This window comes from Crinia signifera, chromosome 4 (genome assembly GCF_055691185.1).
Source record: "Crinia signifera chromosome 4, ASM5569118v1, whole genome shotgun sequence".
In the NCBI taxonomy this organism is placed as follows: Eukaryota; Metazoa; Chordata; class Amphibia; order Anura; family Myobatrachidae; genus Crinia; species Crinia signifera.
The window spans coordinates 96151935-96157934 of NC_139220.1; positions in this window are offsets into that span (position 1 = coordinate 96151935).

Sequence of the window (6000 nt, forward strand, 5' to 3'; positions counted from 1 at the left end):
GGTTATTGTTCTAATGTTGTTTTTTAATGTTGTTTGCTATTGTATGTCCCTAGGTGCCTATCCTCCCTCTAGCCAATTAGATGCCGGACAGCGTTGCCGCAGTGAAGCTTAAGAATCTTGTGAACTCCGGTGGAACGCGATGTAGTCAGGTGGAACGTATGTATGATGCTCCTGCTCTGAGCACATATGTGGTAGATGCCTGTACAGGGATACCGCAGTTACCGTAAGTTCAGCTATCGGGTTTCTGGCAACGGAGGTACCGGCTCCGGGCGGCTGAGGAGGATTGGAGGCAACCTAAGGTATTTAGCACGGGGTGGTGGGAGAGGAGGTTTGTTACACTGTTGCTTATTCTGTTGTGGATTGTACCCTGAGGAAGGGGCGCTGACCCCGAAAATACATGTATTTGGTGATATCCACTATTGAAAAAAAGATTTTCCTTTTTAAAAAACGTCTGGAGTGCCTTTTTTATGTAAGACTGTATGAATTACTTTAAAGTGCACCCAGCCTAGTTGGAATCGTGACCACAGAGTGCCAGCAAACAAACTGATGTGTGTGTATATATATAAATATATATAGATGCTGGTCAGACCGGCACTCTCCTTACTTGCGAACAACAACCTGGCTGCCCCCTGGATCAATAATGTAGCAGAAGGTCCAAGCAAGCAGCGGCACTCCACAGGATTTGTAAAAAGTAATCAAACTTTTAATGTAAAAAAAACGACGTTTCGGGGCCACAAGAACCCCTTCTTCAAGGTTGCTTCTATATATATATAGCTATAGCTTTGGTTCAGCCTGGCACTCTCCTGAGTGGGTCAAAGAACATGGCTGCCTTATGGCATTAAACATATATATATACATACTGTATGCGGCCCATCCACACCAGTGATCCCACTGGTGGATGGAATTGCATACTAGCGGCGGATTGGCCGGCACATTTTAGTGTAGAAACGGTTGCCCACCCTTTCTAACAGCATCTCCGTGCAGCCTCAAGATGTTCCAAAGTTAAAATGGCCGCGGTCCGGAGAAAGGATGGCTGCCACCTGCCTGCACTGCCCACATGAGGATCCCAGCAGCAGCAGCACACAGGATTGTTTCGTGCGCTGGGCTGGATCCGATGGCAAGAGCAGGGCAGCCAGCACAGCATGCTGCACCACTTCTGTTTAAACAGCACAGCAGTCGGTGACAGTGACCACAGGAGGAGGGTAATTAAACAGGGATTATGGCACTGGCATAATTATTAATTTGTGGCCTCGGTGAAATATATATATATATATATATATATATATATATATATATATATACATAGTTACATAGTAGGTAAGGCTGAAAAAAGACTTGCGTCCATCTAGTTCAACCTGGTATAGATATCCATTGCTGATTTGGTAGGTTCTGGTATTTTACAGACAATTTATATTTCTTATTTGTACCCATGGATGTTTTTCTCCAGTAAATGTTTGTCCAACTTTGCCTTGAACGCATTTAATGAGCCAGCCGTTACCACCTCTCTGGGAAGAGAGTTCCAGAGTTTGACTGTTCTGACCGTAAAGAAATTCTTTCTACTAGCTGAATGAAATCTTTTTTCTTCTAATCTATACTCATGCCCTTGTGTCCTAGATTCCTTTCTAGTAGAAAAGAGGGTGCGTGACAGTTCCTTATATTGGCCCTTGATATACTTATACATGTTGAGCATGTCCCCCCTTAAACGTCTCTTTTCTAATGTAAATAGTCCCAAATTGCTTAATCTCTCCACGTAGCTTAAATTCTCCATTCCCCTAATAAGCTTTGTTGCTCGCCTTTGGACTTTTTCTAATTCTATGATGTCCTTTTTATAGTGTGGGGCCCAGAACTGTACTCCGTACTCTAGGTGAGGTCTCACCAATGCTTTATATAGTGGCATAATTACCCTCGAGTCCCTAGTTTCCATTCCCCTCTTAATACATGCCAGAATTTTGTTAGCCTTTTTTGTAGCTACATTACAATGGGCACTACATCCTAGTTTGCTGTCTATTTGGACTCCTAGATCCTTTTCAAGTATGGAATTACCCAGTTCCTCTCCGCTAAGGTTATAACTTGCACACTGGTTGTGTCTCCCAAGGTGCATAACCTTACATTTATCTACATTGAACCTCATCTTCCATTTTTTTGCCCACTCATCTAGAATTGCAAGATCATTTTGAAGCATCCACCCTGCATACCCCCTACCACCCTGCTTCCTCCGCCATCCTGCTTCCCCCCTCCCTACCTGAATCTTCCACCACCCCACATTCTGGGTCACTCTGCATCTCTGCATCTCCCCTCTGTCACTCCACATCCTGCATCTCCCCTCCCTATATCCTCTGCCACCATGAAACCTACACCACTCTGCGTCTTCCCTCCCTGCATCCTCCACCACTTTGCGACTCCCCTCCCTGCATTCTCTGCCACTCTGCTTTCCCCCTCCTACCCTGCATCCTGTGCCACCATGCCCCCCTCACACTCTGCGTCCTGTGCCACCCTGCGTACGTCCTCCCTCCCTACATCCTAAGCCACCCTGCATCTCCTCTCCCAGCATTCTACACCACCCTGCGTCCCCCCTCCCTCCCTGCATCCTCTTCCACCCTGCCACTCTACTCACCCCTCGTCACCCCCTTCTCACCCTTCATCACCAACCCCTCTCACTCTGCACTAACCCCCTCTCACCTTGTGTCTTCTTATTCCATTGCATAATGTGAACTTTAGCTCATACTGTTTGGCATAATGTGATTTTTGTCTCATAGGGTGCTGCATAATGTTATTTTTTTTAACTCATTCTGTGTGGCATTTTGTGAATTTTGGATCATAGCATGTGTCATAATGTTGGGAGACCCCCTGTCACTCCCCCTGTCTCTATCTCCCCAGCCTCACAGGCTGCAGAATAGATGCTGTGCGCATGCGCCTATTCTGCAGCCTGAGGGGCTGGGGACATAGCTGGCACCTCAGAGAGCCACTAGCCATGCCCCCACAGAAGCAAAAATGGGGCGTGACCTTGTTTAAATAGACCACGCCCCCGTATTGATAGGCCACCCCCCCCCCCCCCAAAAAAAAAAATCGGCGCGCAACAGTTCATTTGCCACCACATAAAGGCTGCTTCAAGATATTTCCCGGGCTGGTTTGAATTCCCAATCCGCCCCTGGTCACAAATAATAGCATCCAGCAATTGGGGTCTATTGTTTTTAGTATCCATCAAGGAACACGCAATGGAGTAAATCTACTAAGATGGGATTTCTCTTGAAGATGGTATGTGGCCTACAGCAACCAATCAGATCCTATCTATTTTCTTCTGGAAAGTGCTAACTAAATAAGTAGAATTTGGTTGGTCGCTAGGGGCAAAATCCCATCTTTAGTAGTACGCCTACTGTATTTGCTGGCGTATAAGACTACTTTTTTCCCCTGAAAAACATGCCTCCAAGTGGGAGGGTCGTCTTATACGCCGGGTGCACTTATATAACAAACTCTATATTTTGAGTGGAAATGTTGGGGGGTCGTCTTATATGCCGGCAAATACGGTATATCATGTAATTGTATGAGGCATAAAAAACTTATTTTCAAGCACAAAATAATCTTGTACACTAGAAAGGTTTTAAGGGCATTTAACCTCATAAGTGAAACATGGCGTAATAGTTGTTGCTGTTTGTATCATGGAGGAAAAGGATTAATTAGAATCTTTACTCAAAGGAAATAAGAAAACAAAGTAGAGTGTTAATGCTGGGTACACACTGTGCTATAATGCATACACACTGACTGACATCACTCACGAAATTGGTCAGTGATGTCACTATCCCCCCACTTCATACGTGCTCGCTGACTAGAAATTTAAGATTGTGCTGCGGACACAATGAAGGGTATGGGATTTAACGAAATTGAGGGTACACACTGGAGAATTTGCACTAAATAGGTGAAATTTAAAAGAATGAGAGATCAGAAAGTGAGAGATTTGGTAAGAAATCTCCAGTTTTTTTAAAGCAGCAATCATTTACACTGCAAAATCAAACTGGTTTTGCAGTGTAAATGATCGCCACTTAAAAAAAACCTGGAGATTTCTTACCAAATCTCTCACCCTTTTAAATCTCCCCCTTTATGTTGTTATTGATGTTGATATTGTCCATATCGTTTATAGCAATATATTTGACAGTGTGTACCCAGAATTACAAAACCAAGACGTTTTTTTTACTTGTCCATGTACAAATCATACACTAGAGGGCGCCAGATGCAAAACAACTACTGCAGTGCAAACACCTATGAAGTATTGGAATTAATTTCTTCCTACGAAGGACAGATTTAGCAACGAAAAATGTGAAAATAAATAGCATCTGTGAACGCAGAATGGACAAGGTCAGGAGTGAAGGGGTTTGCAAAGACCCCAACATGTAGAAGGAAAATCAATGTTTCCTCATTTATTCTACACATGCCAAGGGCTTGTGTTTATAGAACTCTGTACATTGGAAGTATTGATCTCAATAAGTGCAATGTTCAGGCTCCTCTTGCAGAGCTTGTACTGTGCAGGAGAAAAGGGTGTGCACTTGAACAGAAAAGTTAATTTCATATAATGCCCATATATTCCATTAAACAGTTTTTTGGCATGCAATAGAATTGGGATGGTTCAAGAATTCATAGAACTATATTTTTTGTGTGTACATTTGATATACTGAGGGATTGTTAAATCAACTAAAAAGTAGAAACAATTATGGGATATAAATGAAGCAGCTAGCACCATGGTGCTCTAAAATTTTAACATTCTAGCCTATAATGATGTGTATATATATATATATATATATATATATATATATATACACAACACCCAGTTGTGGAATGGCGCCTTAAATTAATAAAAGTCCATAAATATGGCGGTCCAATCTCCAGTGAAGCACTCAAAGCAGTTCTTTCGATATCTTTATTTTCAGAAAGTTGTTCCAGACACAAATAAAGATGTACAGAAACGTCCCAAAGCGTTTCGTCTTAAAAAGACTTCATCAGGGGAACAGTTTTGTGTCTTCAATTTAATACCGATTTCCAACAAGCAATGGAAATTTTGGGGAGGTGCCTCCTCCACTTGGAGTCCTTTTATAGGACTATCTTAGATCCGTTAGCCTTCACAGAATTGTAGGCCGAGGGTACTCAATTACTGATGGTGAGTATGCTTAAGTATAAAAACCCAGTGACTTTAATATCCACTTAAATTTCCTTCCCTGACAGTACTTTAATGAGTTGCCAAGTATTAGAACTTGTCAGATCCAATAGTTGAAATAGGTAACAGCATATCCAGAATATGCAGCTGCAAACCAATGGGTCAGAGTTTGGATCCCACCTTGCAGATTTCAGATATTGCTGGGGTGCCCGCTGAGTCCAGCGTATGCAGGAGTATCGCGATGGAAGTACTTCCATCGCCTTATCTCTGAGGATTTCGCCTTATCTCTGAGGTTTGAAATGTCAGTCACTGATGGTCCTTGCAGTAAGTATATAGGACAGTGATGGTTAACCTTGACACTACAGCTGTTGTTAAACTACACATCCCAGCAGGCCCTGCATCAGTTTTAGCATGGCCAAAGAGTGAAACTGTAGCAGGGCCTGCTGGGATATGGAGTTCAAAAACAGCTGGAGTGTCAGGGTTAGCCATCACTGCTATAGGAAATCAGCAGACTACCCATACACACCAACAGGTGGCTGATATGTACAGTACCTGCAGGTATATGCAACATTGGCTGTGATGCGATGTCATTCATAGAAATATCAGGGGTACACACCCGCCAACGGGCTTGCAATATATCAATCGTATTCTTGAATGGCAGATATATCGGCCAGTGAGTACCCAATTAAGGTGAAAAACTATGGTTGTGGATTGATAGATCTACAGTCAACATACAGATGTAGTGGGAATCATCTTTGCAGGGGATGGTGATGGCGACGCCAGCCGCCATCCCCTGCCCCGCGCCATCTGTATGCTGGAAGGCGTCCCCTTCTGACGGTGCTGCCCTCGGTCGCCCG